The sequence below is a fragment of the Anabrus simplex genome, chromosome 1, assembly GCF_040414725.1.
Source record: "Anabrus simplex isolate iqAnaSimp1 chromosome 1, ASM4041472v1, whole genome shotgun sequence".
Taxonomy (NCBI): Eukaryota; Metazoa; Arthropoda; class Insecta; order Orthoptera; family Tettigoniidae; genus Anabrus; species Anabrus simplex.
Window position 1 is genome coordinate 1,643,429,037 of NC_090265.1, and position 23,638 is coordinate 1,643,452,674.

At 44.8% G+C, this 23,638-nt stretch overlaps 2 non-coding genes across 2 annotated transcripts; both read left to right on the forward strand.

The window, feature by feature from the left end:
- Window positions 1-8,442: 8,442 nt before the first annotated feature.
- On the forward strand, window positions 8,443-8,515 carry TRNAR-ACG (transfer RNA arginine (anticodon ACG)). Its single transcript has one exon. It is a non-coding gene; the product is annotated as a tRNA-Arg (tRNA).
- Window positions 8,516-22,554: 14,039 nt separating this feature from the next.
- On the forward strand, window positions 22,555-22,627 carry TRNAR-ACG (transfer RNA arginine (anticodon ACG)). Its single transcript has one exon. It is a non-coding gene; the product is annotated as a tRNA-Arg (tRNA).
- Window positions 22,628-23,638: the final 1,011 nt, after the last annotated feature.

Sequence of the window (23,638 nt, forward strand, 5' to 3'; positions counted from 1 at the left end):
AAATCTTGGTTAAATATTTTGAATCTCTTCTTAACTGCGAAGAACCAGATCAGAATTCACCTTTGAAGAATCCAGACATCCCAACCCAGACTCTTCTCCCCCCACAAAAGAGGAAATCAAACAGATAATTACATCATTAAAGGACAACAAAGCACCTGGAGAAGATGCGATAATTGCTGAACTCTGGAAGGCTGCAGGTGAAAAGGCGATCGATAAACTAACTGAGATCATTCGCGAGATCTGGGAAACAGAGAAGATCCCAAATGATTGGACAGCAGCCCTGACTCATCCCCTACATAAGAAAGGTGACAAAACAGATGTAAACAACTATCGCGGCATCTCCCTTCTCGCAGTAACATAAAAAATTCTCTCCAAAGCCCTTCAAACTCGGGCAGAAGAGCAACTTGATTCACAGTTGGGTGAATACCAAGGAGGCTTTAGAAAAGGACGATCTTGTGCAGAGCAGATCACGAACCATAAGTCTGTCTTGTCGTACCTAAAATCCAGGAATAAGAATTTTGTAGTTACTTTTGTTGACTTCCAAAAAGCCTACGACTCCATAGATCGACACACACTCCTCCGCATTCTGAAGGAAATGGGCTTAGACAACAAAACGAGAGCTATCATTCAACAGACCTTAACCAGCGCTACGTCCAGGGTGAAATTCAGGGGAGAAATTTCGAACGTCTTTGAAATCAAGACTGGTGTTAGGCAAGGGGATGGACTATCACCGCTTCTCTTCAACTGCGCTCTGGAAAAAATCATTCGGGAATGGCGCAAGGAGATGTGCAAGGAATAGGTTGAGAATGGCCTTAGAATATGATATAAGAAAGATGATCTTATCATGGACTGCCTAGCTTTTGCAGATGACCTAGCGATCTTTTCTGATTCCCTAGATACTGCTGAAAAAACAAATTAACCAACTGAGAATCCAAGCAGCAAAAGTTGGCCTCCAAATCTCTTTCCAAAAAACAGAGTTTATAACCAACATCAAGCCAGCTCCCAGAGAGCTCATTGTGGAACAGGGAAAATCAAGCAGGTGGAAAAGTTTAAGTACTTAGGCTGAAACTTGTTCCTGAGTCGCTGACTAACTTTTGAGACATATAAATCTGAATTTATAATTGAAAAATCTGAATATCTGCATTAAAAATGGAAAATCTGAAAATTACCATTCATTAAATAAAATACACACTCGTCGGACCTTGTACTCACACTTACTTGTTACCTGCTTACTTACACATACGTTATTTGAAGGGCGCCAGCTGTCACTCAGTACAGCAATAATAGAATGAGACTCTTGACCATCTCTAGGGTGTGGGGTAATAAGCTTACTTTTGACAACATACCATATAAGTTCTGGGAAAAGGAGATTGGCGTTCGGTTTCCCCATTAATTTTGAGGTTAAAATATTTTACTGTAAATGAAATAAAACTATGAATTCGTTTGATAGAACAATATATATTCTTTAAATAATATATAAAAAAATAGTGAGTTTTGTTGCGATAAAACAGATGAGAATATGAAATTATGACATTGCAACTAAAAGAAACTAGGCATGAATTTGAATTCTTCTTGACCGGACATTTAACAATTTATACGAAATATTTCCCTCACTGATTCACTTGACTGTACCTTCAACACTTTTAGTGTAATTACGACGTAATCCATTGCTCTGGTGTTTACTGTAGATGTGTCACGCCTAACGTGGTGATACATCCTTGAGACTGCTTCTTCTCCATATCATCTGACTTCTTTGTAAGTCAATATGGTATGACCTCTTGGTAGGTCCAGGGTTGCCCTCTCTGACTCCTTGGTAAGCCTTGCGTCCGCGTCTTCCACTAAGTGACGAACCAACCATTTGGTCTCACTCTCTCAATGACCAATAATGGCTCACTGAGTCTTCACCATCTCTCGTTCACACTGGTTGGCTGACCACTTAAGGCCTCTTGATCTAGTAGACTACTTCACTGTACTGCATCCGTATAAGTAATGACTGACGCTACAATATGGAGCTACCTTATATAGACGTTGGTTGACACAACTACGTAATCTCCAGAAATAACAATGACATACTCCCACCTACGCGACAGATATTACATCCAGTGGTGAAATAGCCCTGCGGCGATTAAGTCCGTGCGCGCATTGCTAAATAAATACGATGACGTAGCCAAGGCGCGGCGATGACTTGGCAGAATCGCCAGTGGTGTCGCAATATAACAACGTCACTTCCAATCTCTGATATATACAACAATTCTCACTGTACAGGTATTGAGTGTTATACTACACATACGTATATATGTATACATCTAAGTGCAATCTTGCAAGCAACAGGCAATTGCAAAATTGAATAAAACGGATAATTACAATAATAGTACAATATCACAGATAACATAATAATAATACTGACATAATAATAATAATAATAATAATAATAATAATAATAATAATAATAATAATAATAATAATAAAATACAGATAAAATCATACAATAATAAAAATACAGATATCATCTTGTAACGGGATTTGAACCGTTACAAGGCGAGTGGATAGTACCTAACAACTCTCAGAAAGAAGCAATCATGTGCAGAATTAACAAGATGGAGGTGTCATATCAGCTGACTAGGAATGTCTACAACAAAAGATCAGTGTCCATCAACGCCAAGCTTAGGCATTATTGTTCGGTTGTACGCCCGGAAGCACTGTACGCAGCAGAATGCCTTGCAATGAACAGAAAAGGTCTGATGGAGAAGCTAGAAGCTAAAGAAAGAAAAATCCTGAGAAAGATTCTTGGACCAATCAAAGAAAATGGTGAGTACAGGAGACGACACAACAGCGACCTGTACTAGCATATGGAGAGGATAACGGACACGATTCGGAAAAGGAGGATTAATTTTTATGGCCATATAGCACGCATGAGCTATGACCAATAGGATCTTTTCCTACTTTCTTAACAAGAAAACCAAGGGACCCTGGTTTATCGAAGTTGAAAAAGACCTTCAAGAAATAGGAATCACACTCGAAGACATCCAGAAACGTGCTCCTCTCCACAAAAAGCTCCAGGGATACAAGAGGTTCCAAGAAAGGCCAAAGTTGAAAACAGGCAAGAAGTGGACTGATGAAAGAAAGGAGGCTCACAGAACGAGAATGCGTGAGTACTGGGGAAGAATTAAAGCTCAAGGATGCAAACGGTTGAAATAACATGGTCCACAGCAGGCCGAAACGAAGAAAGAAGAAGAATAAAGATGCAATAATAATAATAATAATAATAATAATAATAATAATAATAATAATAATAATAATATAGATAAAATAATAATACAAATAACGATAATAGTAATACAAACAAAATAATAATAATAATAATAATAATAATAATAATAATAATAATAATAATAATAATAATAATAATAACTCTACGCCGCACATTTAAATGTTGCGCCAAATAAAACCTCCTCTACAGGAGAAACACTGAACTTGAAACTAGACCTACTTAAACTTTTCCTCAGAAGATGTCACTACCGAATATTTTGGTTATTTTGAAGTTTCCCGTACTGTATAAAATTCTATGCGTTTTGTTTACCATTTATCAAGAAGTTTGGACTTTCTTCAACAGATGTCACTACTAACAAACTTTGATCATGCACCCTGGTGCGAAGTGGAAGAACCTTTTTGAAGAAATTTTGTATTCATAAGTTTTTCTTTACTAAATTTCGTTCATCCATTTTTGGGTTGGCAATATTTATCTTTTCTTTCCGCCTGTTTTGAATCCACCCAATCAAGAATTTCTGTAATTAATTTCCAACCAATCACATATTTCTTCTTCGATTTTGTGTGTAACTTTTGTATCCTCCAATAAAATACTGTGGGTGTGTCTTGATTATTCATGAAAGGTCTCGAACCTTCCCCGAGGGTTTATAAACTGCGGATTATCACGTCTCTTGGCCATTTGCTCAACATCTAACTAAGTATGTGTGTGTGAAGCAGGAGGCGGTAGGTGCCTCTTTCATCAGGCAGCAGTACTTCGACAAGGTATGGCCACTTAACATCTTCACCTTTTGCTAGCTCCGCAGTTTAACCCGAGGGATAGGTCCGAAACTTTAATATGTAACCAGCTTCTCTAAAATGTAATTTTCTGCCGGCTTATGTCAAATTTCATTAAATATTTTACTGTAAATCGGGGATAGAGAGTGATGCACCCTCTCGAGCTCCCCTTCATCTTGGTTTGAGGTACCGTATTTGTTTTTAATATGTATTAAAGTTATCTCCATCCGAGCAACCTCAGTAGTTTGGGATTAGTCCCTGTTTTGTTGGCCAAGAGCCCTGTAGGTTTTTAAATTTCTCTTTGGAAGCTCAATCTTTGACTCCATTCCAGTTGTACTGGGGCCGTTTATTGAACCTATTCTTTTTCACTAAGGCCCCATAGGTTGGGTACTAGATACCTATGTGTAATAAGAGTGCTATTTGTAAAAAGTGCCTTGCAAGGCCAGTAATTACTAGATTTTCACATTGAGTTGCCTTGAGTAGATTGGGAACACTGAGAGCACCTCAGCTCTTTTCATGTATTGTAAGAATGCCTCTGGGAGGCTCGATATTATAATTAGGACCAAGTGCTCCATGTCATAGGGGATTTCTGCCCTTTCAACAAATTAGTGTTTTGTAATGGTGAGCTCGGAGCTCAAAAATGGTAAAACTAGGGGCTTGTAGCCCAAGAGTGTTAAAATTCTGAAATCTTGGATCTCTCTAAGTCTTGTTTCCAAATTGTTATTTCATCAAGTGAAAAGTTGTTACAATTTTGTTGTTTCTTCTGAAAATATAACCTTTGTTAAAATTTTAAATTAACTTTGACTTTGTAGTTAGACCCATTCATCCCGGCACCTTCTTTCACCTGTGCGTTTCACAGATACCCCGGAATAATAATAATAATAATAATAATAATAATAATAATAATAATAATAATAATAGTAATGATAATAATAATAATAATAATACAGATGAATGCTTGTAACGGGATTTGAACCGTTAAAATGTTCACAACAGTTCGTCAATGTTGATTGATTTTAGTATAGTGTGTCATGTGATATCAAAATGGAAATTTAGCAGTGCGTTTATAAATCTTCTCTCTCTCTTTTAATATGGTGAGGGCATGCGTGGGTATTTTGAGTAACCTCTACCATGTCCTATTTAGACGTAATTGTTGCAAGCAGTGCATTTGGCCCTCTAATGACTCAAGGTCAGTTTTAGACATTTTAAAAATGTATTTAATGCATTGGGGTAAACACATAAATATGACTGTAAATAAAGAGTACAGATCTCTGCACATGGTTATGAGGGAATTTAGGGGTTGCAGTAAGGACGTAAAGGAGAGGGCATATAAGTCTCTGGTAAGACCCCAACTAGAGTATGGTTCCGGTGTATGGGACCCTCACCAGGATTACTTGATTCAAGAACTGAAGAAAATACAAAGAAAAGCAGCTCGATTTGTTCTGGGTGATTTCCGACAGAGTAGCTTTACAAAAATGTCGCAAAGTTTGGGCTGGGAAGACTTGGGAGAAAATAGAAGAGCTGTTCGATTAAGTGGTATACCGGGCGAGTTGGCCGTGCGTGTAGAGGCGCGCGGCTGTGAGCTTGCATCCGGGAGATAGTAGGTTCGAATCCCACTATCGGCAGCCCTGAAGATGGTTTTCCGTGGTTTCCCATTTTCACACCAGGCAAATGCTGGGGCTGTACCTTAATTAAGGCCACGGCCGCTTCCTTCCAACTCCTAGGCCTTTCCTATCCCATCGTCGCCGTAAGACCTATCTGTGTCGGTGCGACGTAAAGCCCCTAGCAAAAAAAAATTAAGTGGTATGTTCCGAGCTGTCAGTGGAGAGATGGCGTGGGAGGACGTCAGTAGATGAATAAGTTTGAGTGGTGTCTTGAAAAGTAGGAAAGATCACAATATGAAGATAAAGTTGGAATTCAAGAGTACAAATTGGGGCAAATATTCGTTTATAGGAAGGGGAGTTAGGGATTGGAATAACTTACCAAGGGAGATGTTCAATAATTTTCCAATTTCTTTGCGACCATTTAAGAAAAGGCTAGGAAAACAACAGATAGGGAATGTGCCACCTGGGCGGCTGCCCTAAATGCAGATCAGTAGTGATTGATTGATTGATTGATTGATTGATTGATTGATTGATTGATTGATTGATTGATAGATTGATTGATTGGGAACAAAATATGACGAAGCTGCAAACATTATACTTTTGTTTGGGGGGGGGGGGCAAAAGTATTGCCAAAAGTGCCTTTAGGGGTTCTGAGGAGATTTATGAATTAATCTTGATTAGTTTCTGTTTATTTCTATATTAAGGGGCAAAATACGACATGCCTGTAAGAACAGAATTTCTGAAAAATTTTGAAGTGTTTCTGGGGTTATTTCTGTGATGTACCATATTTGATATATCCGAGTTTTGACTTTTAGGTGCTGCCGCCTATAGCTTGCAATAGAAAACAACACAAACATTACAAGCATACAACGCAGAAATTTGTCTCTGTGGTGTAGTGGTTAGTGTGATTAGCTGCCACCACCGAAGACCCGGGTTGGATTCCCGGCTGTACCACGAATTTGAAAAGCGGTACTAGGACCACTCAGCCTAGGAAGGTCAACTAAGTAGAGGTGGGTTCGATTCCCACCTCAGCCATCCTCGAAGTGGTTTTCCGTAGTTTCCCACTTCTCTTCCAGGCAAATCCCGCGATGGTACCCAACTTAAGGCCACGGCCGCTTCCTTCCTATTCCTTGTCTATCGCTTCCAGTCTTCCCATCCCCACACAAGGCCCCTGTTCAGCATACCATGTGAGGACGCCTGGGCGAGATACTGATCCTCTCTCCAGTTGTATCCCAGACCCAAAATCTTACCCTCGAGGACACTGCCCTTGAGGCGGTAGAGGCGCTGAGTCCGAGGGGAAAACCAACCCTGGACGAAAAACAGATAAAGGAAGAAAGAAAGAAAGAAAGAAAGAAAGAAAGAAAGAAAGAAAGAAAGAAAGAGGGAGAGAACGAAATAAATAAATAAATAAATAAATAAATGAATAAATAAATGAATAAATAGTCCGCCTCTGTGGTGTAGTGGTTAGCGTGATTAGCTGCCACCCCCGAAGGTCCGGGTTCGATTCCCGGCTCTGCCACGAAAATTTGAAAAGTGGTACGAGAGCTGGAACGGGGTCCACTCATTCTCGGGAGGTCAACTGAGTAGAGGTGGGTTCGATTCCCACCTCAGACATTCTCGAAGTGGTTTTCCGTGGTTTACCACTTCTCCTCCAGGCGAATGCCGGGATGGTACCTAACTTAAGGCCACGGCCGCTTCCTTCCCTCTTCCTTGCCCATCCCTTCCAATCTTCCCATCCCTCCACAAGGCCCCTGTTCAGCATAGCAGGTGAGGCCGCCTGGGCGAGGTACTGGTCAAACTCCCCAGTTGTATCCCCCGACCAAGAGTCTGAAGCTCCAGGACACTGCCCTTGAGGCGGTAGAGGTGGGATCCCTCGCTAAGTCCGAGGGAAAAACCGAACCTGGAGGGTAAACAGATGATGATGATGATGATGATGAAAACAAAACTCCGTTAAATAGTACTAATGATTATGTTTAGGACAGTTTATTACATTAACAGGACGTGAGACGTAATGGTCAAAATCAGGATTGACCGAAAAATGCGGAAGGGTTGGCAAGTCTAGGTCTACACTGCTGCCACCATCCCCACCATTACTAATTAATATTTCTTTCTTCCTTCCATAATCTGTTTACCCTCCAGGGTTGGTTTCTCCCTCGGACTCAGCGGGGGATCCCACCTCTACCACCTCAAGGGCAGTGTCCTGCAGCGTGAGACTTGGGGGTCGGAGCCTAAAACTGGGGAGGAGAACCAGTACCTCACCCAGGTGGCCTCACCTGCTAACAGGGGCCTTGTTGGGAGGGGGAGTCGGAATTGGAATGGATTGCCAAGGAAGAGGGAAGGAAGCGGCCGTGGCCTTAAGTTAGGTGCCATCCCGGCATTTGCCTGAAGGAGAAGTAGGGAACCACGGAAAACCACTTCGAGGATGGCTGAGGTGCGAATCGAACCCACCTCTGCTCAGTTGACCTCCGGGGGTGGCAACTGATCACGCTAACCACTACACCACAGAGGCGGAATCGCTATTTAATTCGGTCCTAGTTTCACGAGTCATTGAAACATGCATTTATCTTAATTTTATATACTTCTGTGCTCTGGTGAGAGTAAATAGTCATGTGGTAGCTGCGGAGGATGTACATTGTAGATGTAAAATCAATTATGTGTGAAAGTGTGAACGGGGTGGAGCGTGCGGCATTTGGAAATATCGCGCGAGGCGATAAAACTGTCGGAACCAGAGCAATACCATGCACACGTCTCCGAACAAGATATAAGAGCCGCGCCTTCTATGGTAAACCATACGTCAGGCCCTGTGGCGCAACGGATAACGCGTCTGACTACGGATCAGAAGATTCCAGGTTCGAATCCTGGCAGGGTCGATGAGAATTTTTTCCGTAGTAGGAGTTATGGAATTAAGACGAATTGCAGTTGTTATTGTTACGGAAATACTCTCATACTTATCTGTAATCCCTCTGTAAAAAATAAGAGTTTTGTGTGTACATTGCTCAGAATTTTAAAAGAAAGTTATTTCTGTAACAGTCGTGTCCACAGCAACAAGGAAATGAGCTTTTTAATTATGCATAATTTTTGTCTGTATATATGTATGTACGTGCATCACGACAAAACGTCTGAAGAGAATTTAATGAAAATCGGTATGTAAAGTCGGGGAATAAGTCACTACAATCTAGGCTATAAATAGTGTTTTTCACGCTGAGTGAAGTGGTAGTTTAGGGGAAGGCCTAAAATTGTATTCTCAAATATTTATGTATCGTCTCTGTGGTGTGGTGGTTAGCGTGATTAGCTGCCACCCCCGGAGGCGCGGGTTCGATTTCCGGCTCTGCCACGAAATTTGAAAAGTGTTACAAGGGCTAGGACGGGGTCCACTCAGCCTTGGGAGGTCAACTGAGTAGAGGTGGGTTCGATTCACACCTCAGCCATCCTGGAAGTGGTTTTCCGTGGTTTTCCACTTCTTCTCCAGTCAAATGCCGGGATAGAACCTAACTAAAGGCCACGGCCGCTTCCTTCCCTCTTTTTGGTCTATCCCTTCCAATCTTCCCATCCTCCGCAAGGCCCCTGTTCAGCATGGCAGGTGAGGCCGCCTGGGCGAGGTACTCGTCATTCTCCCCAGTTGTATCACCCGACCAAATTCTTCACGCTCCAGGACACTGCCCTTGAGGCGGTAGAGGTGGGATCCCTCGCTGAGTCCGAGGGAAAAACCGACCCTGGCCTGTTGCCAGTCAGAATCGATTCGGGCAGATTTCCTTACAGTGGTAGACAATCACTCCCCACCTGTCTTTTTACATCCTCAGAAAGGCTGCCTTTGTGGTTTTCCCAACTGAAAATAGGTCATTACAATGACGTCAGTAGCACCTACCCAGTGGTTTTGTTACTAGTCGGACTTAACCTATCAACACCAATGGTTTTGTTACTAGTCGGACCTAACCTATCCAGACCAATGGTCTTGTTACCTGTCGGACCTAACCTATCCAGACCAATGGTTTTGTTACCTGTCGGACCTAACCTGTCTAGACCAATGGTTTTCTTACTAGTCAGACGTAACTTTTCCAGACCAATAGTTTTGTTACTAGTCGGACCTAACCTGTCCAGACCAATGGTTTTGTGACCAGTCGGACCTACCTATCCACACCAATGGTTTTCTTACTAGTCAGACGTAACTTTTCCAGACCAATAGTTTTGTTACTAGTCGGACCTAACCTATCCACACCAATGGTTTTGTCACTAGCCGGGCGAAAGTGTGAAAGTGCTGCAGTAACTGAACTCTTGCCGGATGAATAATAATAATAATAATAATAATAATAATAATAATAATAATAATAATAATAATAATAATAATAATAATAATAATAATAATAATAATATTTTTAAATGGCCCAGGGATAACCATAATGTTTAGTCCAGGGGAAAGGTAGCGCGGTGATTAGGTGATTATTGTCAAAATTGACCACTGTAAAGTATAGATTGCGCTGATGTCAGTCTTATAACTGATACGAGAGAAATTATGAAAACAATAATAACTTTTTTATGCGGGAGGAATGAAAACATCTGTGATTGTTCCATGGCTAGCCATATTTTTTTCTGAAAAGTAAAACTAATGGTCCAGGGCAGACGAGTGCTGAAAAATTATTTCATCACACACATAAACAAGTATAACGCACCGTACATAGGAAGAAGGAAGATTTACTCTAAAATTTAGCATGCCTTATTGGAAAAAGCCCCTAAAGAATAATTTGTTCCCTCGCCGATGACCTTCAATGTTAGGCCCCTTAAAACAACAAGCATCATAATTATCAACTTCCTTCCCTCTTCCTTGTCTTCCTTTTCCCATCTTCCCATCCCCCAACAAGGCCCCTGTTCAACAAAGCAGGAGAGGCCGCCTGGGTGAGGTACTGGTGCTTTTCTCCAGTTTCATCCGGCCGACCCAAAGTCTCACGCTCCAGGACACTGCCCTTGAGATGGTAGAGGTAGGATCCCTCGCTGAGTCCGCGGGAGAAACCAATCCTGGAGAGTAAAAGGATTAGGAAAGAAAGAAAGAAAGAAAGAAAGAAAGAAGGACGGAAGGAATTCTTGTTTTCTAGGGGATCTGCTGTCTGTAATGTTATTTATTTCGCCAAATGTTTATATATTAATTCGTTTTAGGTTAACCCGAGATCAATATCAGTAGGTAATTTTTAGCTTTCGTGTGTGTTTGTTGACTATTTGTTTCTCCACCATCACGGGTAAACGGATGAATAGATCTCAACCAAACTACTCATCAAGGAGCTGGTTTCGACATGCATATTATTACAAATTACTGAATAGACTGGGAGTTTATGGGTAGATTGTGAGCGATTTTTTTTCAGTTTTCTCTCACACCATTTATTATATCTCTTCCAAACTTCATATTTAGAGTTTACTCATTCAGAATCATGTTCCGATATGCATATCGTTTATAATCACTGAAGAGACTGGGGCTTTATAGGAAGACAAGAAGGGATTTTTCAAGTTATTTTTCAAGTCTAGTCATTCAGGATCAGGATTTGATATGCATATCATTTAAAATCCACCGAACAGACTGGGGGTTTATAGGTAGACCAGAAAATGTTTTTTTTTTCAATTTCCCATAACTGTATTGATTATATCTCGACGAAATTTCGTGTTTAGAGTCTAATCATCCAGGAGCAGGTATCGATATCCATACCACTTAAAAATCACAAAAAAGATTGGGGGATTGTAGAATTAAAGGAGAGCTTTTCAATTTTTTTGCACTATTGATTGTATCTCGACCAAACTCCATAAGTAGAGTCTAATCGTCCAGGAGCACGTTTTGATATGCATATCATTTAAAAATCAGTCAAGAGACTGAGGGTTTATACTAAGACAATAAGAGGTTTCTCTTCAACTTCCTCTTACGCTGTTGATTATACGTAAAAATATGTAAAACTTAAGGCCACGGCCGCTTCCTTCTCTCTTCCTTGTCTTTTTTTTTTCGCTAGTTGCTTTACGTCGCACCGACACAGATAGGTCTTACGGTGACGATGGGAAAGGGAAGGGCCAGGAGTGGGAAGGAAGCGGCCGTGGACTTAATTAAGGTAAAGCCCCAGCATTTGCCTGGTGTGAAAATGGGAAACCACGGAAAACCATTTTCAGGGCTGCCGACAGTGGAGTTCGAAACTACTATCTCCCGAATACTGGATACTGGCCGCACTTAAGCGACTGCAGCTATCGAGCTCGGTCTCTTTCTTGTATATCCCTTCCAATTTTCCCATCCCCCCCCCCAAGGCTCCTGTTCAGCATATCAGGTGAGGCCGCCTGGGTGAGGTACTGGTCATCGTCCCCAGTTGTATCCCCGACCCAGAGTCTGAAGCTCCAGGACACTGCCATGAGGCGGTAGAGGTGGGATCCAAGGCTGAGTCCGAGGGAAAATCCGACCCTGTAGGGTAAACAGATAAAGCAGAAGAAGAAGAGGAAAATTAACCCCGTCAAATGTATCTGAACACCGAGGAAACATGAGGTAGAACCTTTGCTTTGGCGTCTTCTCTGTCTGTCTGCCTGTCTGTCTGATCCTAAATGTGGAAAACTGGTGGACTTCTTTCAACCAAACTAATTATTTGGAATCCACTCACTCCGGATTGTGTTATAAGGTGCATATGATGTCATAGTAATCACATGGGGATGGTATTTATAGGAAGATTACTTTCAATATTTTCGTTGAGATTGTGTCTATCAAAAAACTGTATATAATAAACGTTTATGTTATTTCCGTTCATTGCTACCATATACCGTACGCATTCATCATACGACGGATAATAACATAGATCAATCAATCAATCAATCAATCAATCAATCAATCAATCAATCAATCAATCAATCAATCAATCAATCAATCAATCAATCAATCAATCAATCAATCAATCAATACTGATCTGCATTTAGGGCAGTCGCCCAGGAGGCAGATTCCCTATCTGCTGCTTTCCCAGCCCTTTCTTAAATGATTGCGAAGAAATTGGAAATTTATTGAACATCCCCCTTGGTAAGTTATTCCATTCCCTCACTCCCCTTCCTATAAACGAATATTTGGATTGGATTTTTAATCCCAGGCCCGTGGAGTATGACGTGCATGTCACTACAAGCAGTGGCGGCTGGTGCAGAAAATCAGTTGTGTGCTGTAACCCATCCCCACTCCAAAAAAATAAAAATATTTAGAAACATACCGGTATGTGGTTTTCAAGAGGCTCTCCACTGAGTTTTCCACACTGAACAAACACGTAAACAACACCAACACATATACACATTCCTCATAAAAAAAACTATAAAACTATATAATTAAACACACAATAACACCTGCAATGGCAAAATATTCACGATCTCAAACACTTGGTGTGAGCGCGCAAAAACAGAACTTCCCAATGTTACCAACATCATTGAAATAAAACCAGCAACGTCGTAATGCAAAAATTATATGTTAAGTTTTTATGGTGTCATTTATAAACTAGACATAGTAATTAAAGAAAATCACAATATCATGTCCTTATTTTGACAACATAAAAGTACAATTTTTATAGTTCGTCGATTTACAAATGTGACTGTGGAATAGGCAAGTTGGTAGTATTCTATCCTCTTTGGTATTAAAAGACCTGGCGCGAACAGCTCTATAGCACCTATGAGGCGGTTCGTAGTGAGGACCCCCATTAACGGAAGCAATGCGGACGAAATCCAGCTAGCCCTGAAGGCTCAGGATATCCCCGCATTCTCCGTTGTGCGGATGAGAGCAGGGAACAGGCCAGCCAAGGGCAACCTATTCCTAGTTGCCGTGGCGGACACCCCAGACGCGGACAATCTGCGGAAAATGCGGATGCTCGCGAACATGCTGGTGTCGGTCGAGCCATACCGCTCCCCAGCCACTGGCCCCCAATGTGGAGTGTGTCAGAGGCATGGCCATCCAGGGGCGGCGTGCCGACTGGAGCCCAGATGCCGCAGATGCGCCGCCTCCCACTTGTCCCGCGACTGCCCCCACGGCAACGACCCCGCGTACTCCAAGTGCGCTAACTGCGGGGGAAAACACGCGGCCAATTTTAAAGACTGTCCTAGCCGCAAGGACTACGAAGCCGCCCATCAAGGCAAAGGACCAAGGGGTAACAAGCGTGGCAACCCTAAGGCCCAAGCAGGCCCTTCAGGCTCAGGCGCTTCACGCAAAAAGAACCTAGGCCTCTCAGGTAAAAAGGACCCTTCAGGTCCCACAGGCCCGTCAGGCACACAGGGCCGAAAACTAGGTCCTTCAGACAACCAGCGCCCATCAGGCGGAGGCATCTTAAATTTCAAGCCCGTACGGACGGTAGGTAAACACAACCCCGGGCCCTCAGCCCAACCAGTCTCCACCACCGTCCGAACTAAGACCTCAAATAACAACAATAACAGGAAGGCCCAGCCCCACGAAAATAAACAAAGGCAGATTAAGTCCACGCCAGCACCTCCCGAGCTGCTAGAGGGCCCGCCCCAAGCCAGCTCCACCCCCCGCAGAGAACCTGCCGATAGTCAGCCGTCATCCGCACCACCACCCCCCTCGCCCCCCCCCCTCTCACAACACCAATTTCACCAACTACACAGCTACAAGCACAACAGCCAGCGGGGAACATGGCAGTGAAGGCGTTCAGGGAAAGGATAGAAGAAATCCTGAAAACCTTCTTTCCGAACCTGAACCTCTCGGTAGCCATAACCACTGGTGTTATGATGGCCAACATGCTCCCCTACCCCTGGCTAAGGGACCTGGCTAATGCAATCTCCGAACTCCTAACCCCGGATGGCTGAAGAACCCAACGAATATAATAATAATAATTGTACCGGGCGGTACACCTCCACTCCGCTAATTTAAAATGTGCGCCTGTGGAAACTCCTCTGCTGGAGGAAGTCTGAACTTTATTTACCCTATTAATTTTCTAGTTTCTCAGAAGATGTCACCACCTGGAAATTTTTGAGTTTGTGAACTGTGTCATTTTCGACGTACTTTTGTTTTGCTTGAAGTAAGAAGTGTGAACTTTCTCTTCTAGAGGACACCACTGAAAAACTACAATAGTGCACCCTAGTGGGAAGAAAAATAACTGTTCTTTGGAGAAAATTTTATTTCAAAAGTTTGTTCTTTGTTAAATTTCTTTCTGTTATTGTTTAAGTTGGCTGTATACCCCTCTCTTTCCCCTTGTTTTGCATTTGACCAATCCCGAATTTCTGTTATTAATTTCTGACCAATCATTGGTATCTTCCCCCAACTTGAATATGTTTCTATACCCTAGCCAATAAAAAGTCTGTGGGAGGGTGTTTTCTTTCCCCTAACACCTAGAACCTTCCGCGAGAGGATATAAACTGCTGATTTTTGGGTCTCCGGGCCACTTCTGTTCCATCTTTCAGTGTATTAAGTACATAGCAGGAGGCGGGAAGCGCCTCTTTCTCCGGCAGCGGTCAACTATAAGGTAATGGCCGATTAATATATTCTTTCTTTGCTAGCTCAGCAGTTTAACTCTCGGGGCGGGTGCGAAGCGTTCCACCATGTAACCTTTTCCTAAAATGTAAATGTAACTACTCTTTTCATCTATTCTCTTGGAAAGCTACATTCTGGGATAGAGAGTGCTAACCCTCTCGAGCTCCCACTCATATTGTTTTGAGGTGAACTTATTTTTCTCAACCTATTCTTCGTTAATGTAAAACAAATTGTTCTCTTCTTAAGTCACCTCTTTAGTATGGGATTAGCCCTTGTATTAACGGCCTAGCGCCAAGTAGGTCTTAATCTAGTGTATTAGGAGTGCAAGTTCGCCTCCTCTCAAATTGTTATTTTAGAGGTCATTTAATTAACATTCTTTTCGTTTAATAGACCTCAGTAGATTGGGTATTTTACCCCTGTGTTTATGTCCGTTGAGGACAGCTTGAAGGTGGAGTTTGGTGTGGCCTGGGAGAGGCTTAAATTTGAGAGCGAGTGGCTCTTTTGAAAATTGTATGTTGTATGCCTCGAGGAGGCTTTTCAGTGTAATTTGGAGCAAGGGCTCCTAGGTATGAATGGGGTTTTCTGCCCCTCTGTTAAAACTTGTGTTTGGGGTAAAACTGAGCTGATTGCCCAAGCATTGTGAACTCGGGGCGCGAAGCCCAAATTCTGTAAATATTGTAACTACCTTATTTTGACTTGCTATTCTGTACCTGCCATGCTTGTTACTTATTTATTTTGAAAAGAAAATATAACCGTATTAAATTTTAAATTTACTTTACAGGCACTATAATTTCGTAGCTTGAGATCCATTCACACCCGCACCTTCTTTCACCTCTACCTACCGCTAAAACACGGTAACAATAATAATAATAATAATAATAATAATAATAATAATAATAATAACAACACGCAGGAGCTTCGAGTTCGAATATGGAACAGCCAGGGCGTCAGGTCTAGGAAATATGAACTCGAAGCATTCCTAGCCGCGAACACCATACACGTAGCCCTCGTAACTGAAACCTTCCTCCCACCGGGGAAGAAGTTCACCATAAGAGGCTATAAAATACACCGTAACGACAAGGCAAACAAAGTCGGAGGAGTGGCAGTTCTGGTAAGGAAGGACATTAAACATATGGAAATTGACTTACCAGAACTGGTCGAGCTGGAGGCATGCGGAATTGCCATGCCAGTGCGAGGAACACTCGTTAATGTCATATCGGCATACTCCAGACCTAAACATCTAAACACACAAGACATAGAATCGGTATTAAGGCTAAATCGAAACACGATACTAGGAGGCGACCTAAACTCGAAACACGCCAGCTGGGGATGCCTGAAACCTAACCCAGACGGCACAAGGCTGTATAACCACATGCTATCCCAGGACTATGTGGTAACAGCCCCCAGCGAACCCACGTTCCTAGCGCCAAACGAACAGGTCGATGATATTCTAGACATAGCCCTACTGCGAAATATTCCTCAAAGACACACCATAAAGGTCATTAACGACCTAGGGTCGAGGCATCAACTAGTAATATTTACACTGGAAGCGAACCCGGAGGAATATGAGAATAACCCCAAGCGCCGACTCAACTATAAAGCAGCCAAATGGGGTAAATTTGAAAGAAAACTCGATACACTCCTACAGGGGACTGAGGACATACAAATAGTAAACCCAGCCCAAACGGATGAATCCCTAAAAACACTCATAAATGCGATCCAGGCAGCCACAACTGCGAGTATTCCGATTCACAAACCTAGACAAAACACTAACATTGAATTACCGGCCCACATTAAAGATCTAATACGACAGCGCAACAGAAACAAGCGCAACTGGGCCCGATACCACCGCGATGAAGACCGGATACGCAAAAATGAACTCAGGGTCGAAATCGAAACCGGAATAGTGGAGTATAGGTCTCAGATCTGGAATAACAAACTGAGTACGTTTGACACTAATACCAGACCGGTGTGGAACTTAGCGAGATATTTCACGCGAGAACCACACGTGATCCCAACAATTAAGGGACCTAACGGACCAGTATACGAAAACCAAGATAAAGCCGAGGTGATAGCCGACTCACTGGAAGAGGCCTTTTCGCCCAATGACGAACCATCAGATCCCGCCTTCATTAGGCAAACAGAGGCCAAGGTAGCGGAATTCCTAGCAAACGCACCTAAGCCCAAGGTTAAGAAGACTAATATCCACGAAATTAAGTGGATAATAGACCACCTTAACCCGAAGAAGGCACCCGGCCCAGACGAGATACAGAACATAATTTTTAAAAAGCTAACTCCGAAAGCCCTCGCACTACTCACTAAAATATACAACGCAATGTTCCAATTGCAGTATTATCCAGAACAATGGAAAAAAGGCGAGAATCCTTGTATTTGGCAAACCAGGCAAGGACAAATCTAACCCTAATAACTACAGGCCCATCAGTCTCCTGGACGCCCTCAGCAAAGTATTCGAGAAAATACTGCTGAAAAGGCTAATAGCACATATCAAGGAAAGAGGAATCATTCGAAACGAACAATTCGGTTTCGGGAACGGCCACTCCGCCCCGCAACTGCTTACCCGGGTCCTAGAACAAGCGACCATCGGACTAAACAAGCGGAGGGACACAGACACGGTATTCCTTGATATCCAGAAGGCATTCGATAAAGTTTGGCACGAAGGCCTATTAGCGAAATTAATAGACCTCGAATTCCACCCAGGGTACATAAGAATAATTAAATCATACCTGGAAGGCCGAGAGTTCCAAGTAGACGTTCATAACACACTGTCAAGCACGCGACCGATCAGGGCGGGCGTAGCCCAAGGGTCACTAATAGGACCAATCCTGTTCATTCTATTTACGAATGACATGCCGACAGCGGAACTCACTACCACGCACCTCTACGCGGATGACACTGCTATCACAGTACAACACTTTCAACTAGCATGCACCCGAAAGAGACTACAAGTAGCACTGCGAACCCTCGAGCCCTGGCTAACCAAATGGCGTATCAAGGTCAATGTAGACAAATGCCAAGCTGTAATGTTCACTAGGAAGAACAGACGCACACACATGCCAGCCAATATAAAACCGCTCAAACTGTTCAATCGAGATATAGCATGGCACGACAAGGTCAAATATCTAGGTGTAGTCCTAGATAGAAAACTAACCATGCTATATCACATTAAAGAGATCCAGCGGAAAACACACGCACGACTGTCACAGCTCTATCCCATACTGAACAAAAGATCCAGTATTAACAAGAGAGTAGCAATCAACATGTACAAGGCCCTAATTAGGCCAATAATAACGTACGCAGCCCCCGCCTGGGGCTACACTGCTAAGACAAATCTGGATAAGCTGGAGCTAATACAAAACAAATGCATTCGAGCAGCGGCTAGACTCCCGTACGACACGCCAATACGCCAACTACGCTCTATTGCGAAAGTCAGCTCGATAAGGCAACACATTCGAAAGCAAACACTCCGAATGTACAAGAAGTCATGGGGTAGTAAGGTCAACCCACTTGTTAGTGGAATCGGACGCTATGACGTCGACCTATACACAAAATACCCCACGCCGAAACACATTCTGTTCAGCCACAGGGTTGGGAGGCCGGGGGGCCAAAGCCGCCCTCGCTCCTAAGCTGACACCTACCCACTACACCGCTCCACTTAACACTACGCCCACACACCACACTGCAGCACCTGTATATATGTACATACCTGATCACCTATATCCTAGATTAAGCTATACTAATATTATTTGCTATGCTATGTTATGTTTTTGTTATGTTATGTTACAGACCTAGCCACCACCGGTAATCAAGCGAGGGAGGCTTGAGATAAGAAATACATCAAGACGAAGGCAACTCAGCCTTAATAAGGGACGACCCAATCCACCCCCGCCCCCAGCCAGCGACAAGGGAGTGGACAGATAACCCACCCCTGATAATATCATTTAATTTACGATGTACATGTTTCACAGGACACGAGAGCGGAGGAGAGCGGCCCGCACTCTAAAGTTTTAAATATTAAATGTATATATGTACAAATTGTTGCAGAGACAAGTGTGTTCCAATAACACCGCATAGAGGGACATCGACAGGCGGAAGAAGATAGCCCCTTGCATTACGTAAGGCTTGGCTTTATTCCCCCCTCTCCAAAAGGAGACTTGGCACCAGGGACTGCTGGCTGCTGGGCAATGGGACGAACCTGTGGCCCAGAGCCCAGACGCTACCAGACCCGAGCCGCACCAGGCAGTGACAAGAAGGACTGATCCCCTCAATAACAGAAAATGGCAAAGGAAATGTTTATGTTTGCACGACACATAATCCTAACTAACACAACCTCTGGTCTATCTCCAGCCCACATCCTTGCATGTGCTATCAAAAGAAGTCAGGTTTTACATGTAGGCTCTTTCTTCTTTCTGCCTATGTGGTTTTTCCCTGACCCTTCAATACCATACTTCAACACCATATACCTAACACAATCTCGCCTGGTAACGTGTCTGACATGGAAACAGGCAGATACTCCTTGTATCACTTCCCACTCTACCCAGCTATCTCTTTTCTACTTAGAAATTAATAGCATGTCGGAGGCCATGTAGATAGAGTCGATGGTCACGGCGGGGGAGCGGGCTACGGGGGCCCCCCGTATAAAAAAAAAAAGCTCTATAGCACGAGGACGAGTTCGACAGCCGTAGTGGAAGGACGTGTTCCTCTCGCTCGCTCTCTCTCTCCTCGCCAGGCGCTCTGTACTTTCCCAGTACTAGTCAGGCAACTGTACTTGTTAGTACATCTCCGAAAGAGCACTGTCTACTGTCTGTACTTTTAAGTACACAGTACGAGCATTGTCAGGAAGCACTTTTTAGTGCTATTCTCTTTCAGGATTATATTTATTTCAGGAAGCGACAGGGATGATGCAACTTCGAGAAGACCTACCAGAGAACTTCAAGGACGCAGTAGGGGAGATTGTTCTCTGGGTCGACCACAGGACCTTCCCGCTGAACCACGCCGCCCCTGCGCTGGTGTTGCAGTACCGACCTGGGGAGGACACCTACAGGGAGGCCTACCTCATCATCGAGCTCCTCACGAGGCTCGAGGGGGCCACAGGAAAGGAGCTCTCCCCCGACGCCGTCGAGAACATCGAGAACTGGGCGATAATTATTCGCCCCACGGACCCAGGCCAGATCAGCCGCTACGAGAGGAGCTTCTCTGCTTACTTTCAGGTCACCCGAATACCGGGCAAGAGGAACTACACTACCGGCAACGGTAGTCATGAGACTGCCACACAGACGGAGCCGAGGAACGAGGACGACGGCGGCGCTCCCGAGCGCCGCGACGGCGCGACCCCAGTTGGAAAGCTGTACTTTACGAAGTACACGCAGACCAACAAGGCCGCCAACCAGGATCGTCGCCAACCTACCAAGGCGAAGTGGTCGCAGACGCAGGCCTACCAGGAGGGGCCTGTAACCCGGGCGCAAACCAGGAGAGCGCCCGTGATGGTGGATGGCAGCACGGCAGTGGAGAAGGACGCGCCCTGGTGTTCTGATGCTGCTGCCCAGGCACAGCCTGCCTGCATGTCTGTCGAGCTGCAGACCTCGATGTGCGCCCCACAGGACAGGGAACGCAGTCGAGTGCTAGCACCGACCGACGGCGCCGCTACCAGCCAGGAGAAGGAAGAAGAAGGCGACGCAGCGCAGCCACCAGCTACCCCGGGGTCACCAGGACGAGGCCTCTTCCCCAGCTGAGAAGCAACCCCCGGGAAGAAGAAGAAGACGACGCCGGATCAGGAAGCAGAAGGCGACGCCGGCCCATCAGGAGAGGACTGCCCAGCTGCAACCCAGGACAGCAGTCGACCGAGGAACCAATCAGGAGAGGACCTCAGCAGGTAGCGGCAGTCAGGTGAGAACAGAACGTCCCCCTCAACAGCTCTTGCAGTGTTTCCGCTGTTTGAGGTGGGGCCACCGACAGGTCAGCTGTGGGCTCCAAGTAAGGTGCAACCGTTGTGGTGGTGATCACCATTACACGGCCTGCGCTACACTTAGGGAGGCGCCGGTGTGCGCCAACTGCGCGGGGGGCCACCCGGCCTCCCATCGCAGTTGCCCTGTATACCGGGCCATGGCGCGGGCAGAGAGGAAGGAGGCCCGGCGCCATGTCCCACAACCATCCAGCAGGTCCCCGCCTCGGCGGGCTTGGCCTCATTCTCCGGGATTGGAGACTGGGTACGAGGGACCTCAAGGGGGTCGGGCGGTGCGGCAGGCACTAGTGGCTATTGCAGCATGGCTCGGCAACCGGCACGGCCCGCGCTAGTCACAGCAGTGCCCAGAAAGACTGATCCCCTGAATAACTGGAATGGCGAGGAATAGGCTTATGACTGTGCATGATACCTATTCCCAACTAACACAATTACCTGGACCTCTCCAGAACCACATCCTTGCATGTGCTATATACAAAATGTCAGGTTTTACATGTAGGCATCTTTCTATTTCTGCCTATGTGGTTTTGTCCTGACCCTTACTACCTGATTACACAACTATTGATACCCACCACCACATCTGGCCTGGTAGCATGCTGAGCATGGGGACAGGCAGATACTCCTGTAGTATCACACTTCCACTCCTCCCTGCTATCTTTTTCTTCTTAGAACTAATAGCATGTCGGAGGCCATGTAGATTAAGTCGATGGTCACGCGGGGGGAGCGGGCTTCGGGGGCCCCCCCGAAAAAAAGAAAAAGCTCTATAGCATTTCGTTTTCCCGTTTGCTTTGAGCGATCCTCTCTTAAATACCACCGCTGAGTCACGTTCTCATATCGTTCGTAATGCAAGTGTGCCTAGTGCAAGTGCTGCCTGTCTGTGGTCGAACGAAGAATCGCTGTGAAGTGATGGCTGTTGTTTCCACAGCTTGTCGGAACCGATCGGAACACATTCTCTTTGTATCGGAAAAGTTCGGCACGCATGCGCAAAAGGCAGAGTTACTGGTTTCTGTGAGCTGTGATCGCACAGCACCCGGCGTGGAGCGCACCCAGTAGTTGCCTGGTTGTGAGGTAGGTAACGGGTAAAACATAAAAGCCATTTCACTCTTTTCGGTGGGGCAGATATTAAGAGCGTTATCATCAAAGTCAGAGCGCCACGCAAATGATATGAAACCTGCGAACCACGGAGAATTTCGCACAACTTCGTAGCAGGATCTGTATTGTACAATACATTCGGAAATCGTCCCCATTCTCTCTCGAATTTGTTCAGCTTCATCACATTGTCGTTACTGTCCCGGGCTGTCGTAGGAAAATATCATTCTAACATGACGCATTAAATGTGAGAACACAGACATGTTACTTCGCATAAATGCCTGAAGGAAACATGTAATCCAAAGCAAATCACCGTGCGAAGAACGGGTACAAATGCTAGTTGAAAATAAAATTAGCATGTGAAGCGTACGATGTGCGCAACTGGCCCTGTGGCGCAACGGATAACGCATCTGACTACGGATCAGAAGATTCCAGGTTCGAATCCTGGCAGGGTCAATACATCTTTTCTTTTGTTTTTTCACGCGTATGATTAACAGAATTGCAATGAAGCACTATTGTTACGAAAGCCAAAAAATATTCGTATTATTGTCCGTACATTACGGTATTTCTTGCCGCCTCTGTGGTGTAGTGGTTAGCGTGATTAGCTGCCACCCCCGGAGGCCCGGGTTCGATACCCGGCTCTGCCACGAAATTTGAAAAGTGGTACGAGGGCTGGAACGGGGTCCACTCAGCCTCGGGAGGTCAACTGAGTAGAGGTGGGTTCGATTCCCACCTCAGCCATCCTGGAAGTGGTTTTCCGTGGTTTCCCACTTCTCCTCCAGGCGAATGCCGGGATGGTGCCTAACTTAAGGCCACGGCCGCTTCCTTCAGCATAGCAGGTGAGGCCGCCTGGGCGAGGTACTGGTCATACTCCCCAGTTGTATCCCCCGACAAAGAGTCTGAAGTTCCAGGACACTGCCCTTGAGGCGGTAGAGGTGGGATCCCTCGCTAAGTCCGAGGGAAAAACCGAACCTGGAGGGTAAACAGATGATGATGATGAACATGTCTGTTCTCACGTTTAATGCTACATGTCATATAATGATATTTTCCTATGACAGCCCGGGACAGTAACGAAAATATGATAAAGCTAAACAAGAGAGAGAATGAGGGCGATTTCCGAATTCATTGTACGGTGCAGTTGTAGTCCGCCTCTGTGGTGTGGTGGTTCGTGTGACTGGATGCCGTAGGCCCATGTTCGATTCCCGGCCCTGCCACGAAATTTGAAAAGTGGTACGAGGGCTGGAACGGGGTCCACTCAGCCTCGGGAGGTCAACTGAGTAGAGATGGGTTCGATTGCCACCTCAGCCATCCTGGAAGTGGTTTTCCGTGGTTTCCCACTTATCCTCCAGGCAAATGACGGGATGGTACCTAACTTAAGTCCATGGCCGCTTCCTTCGCTCTTTTTGGTCTATCCCTTCCAATCTTCCCATCCCCACCAAGACCCCTGTTCAGCATAGCAGGTGAGGC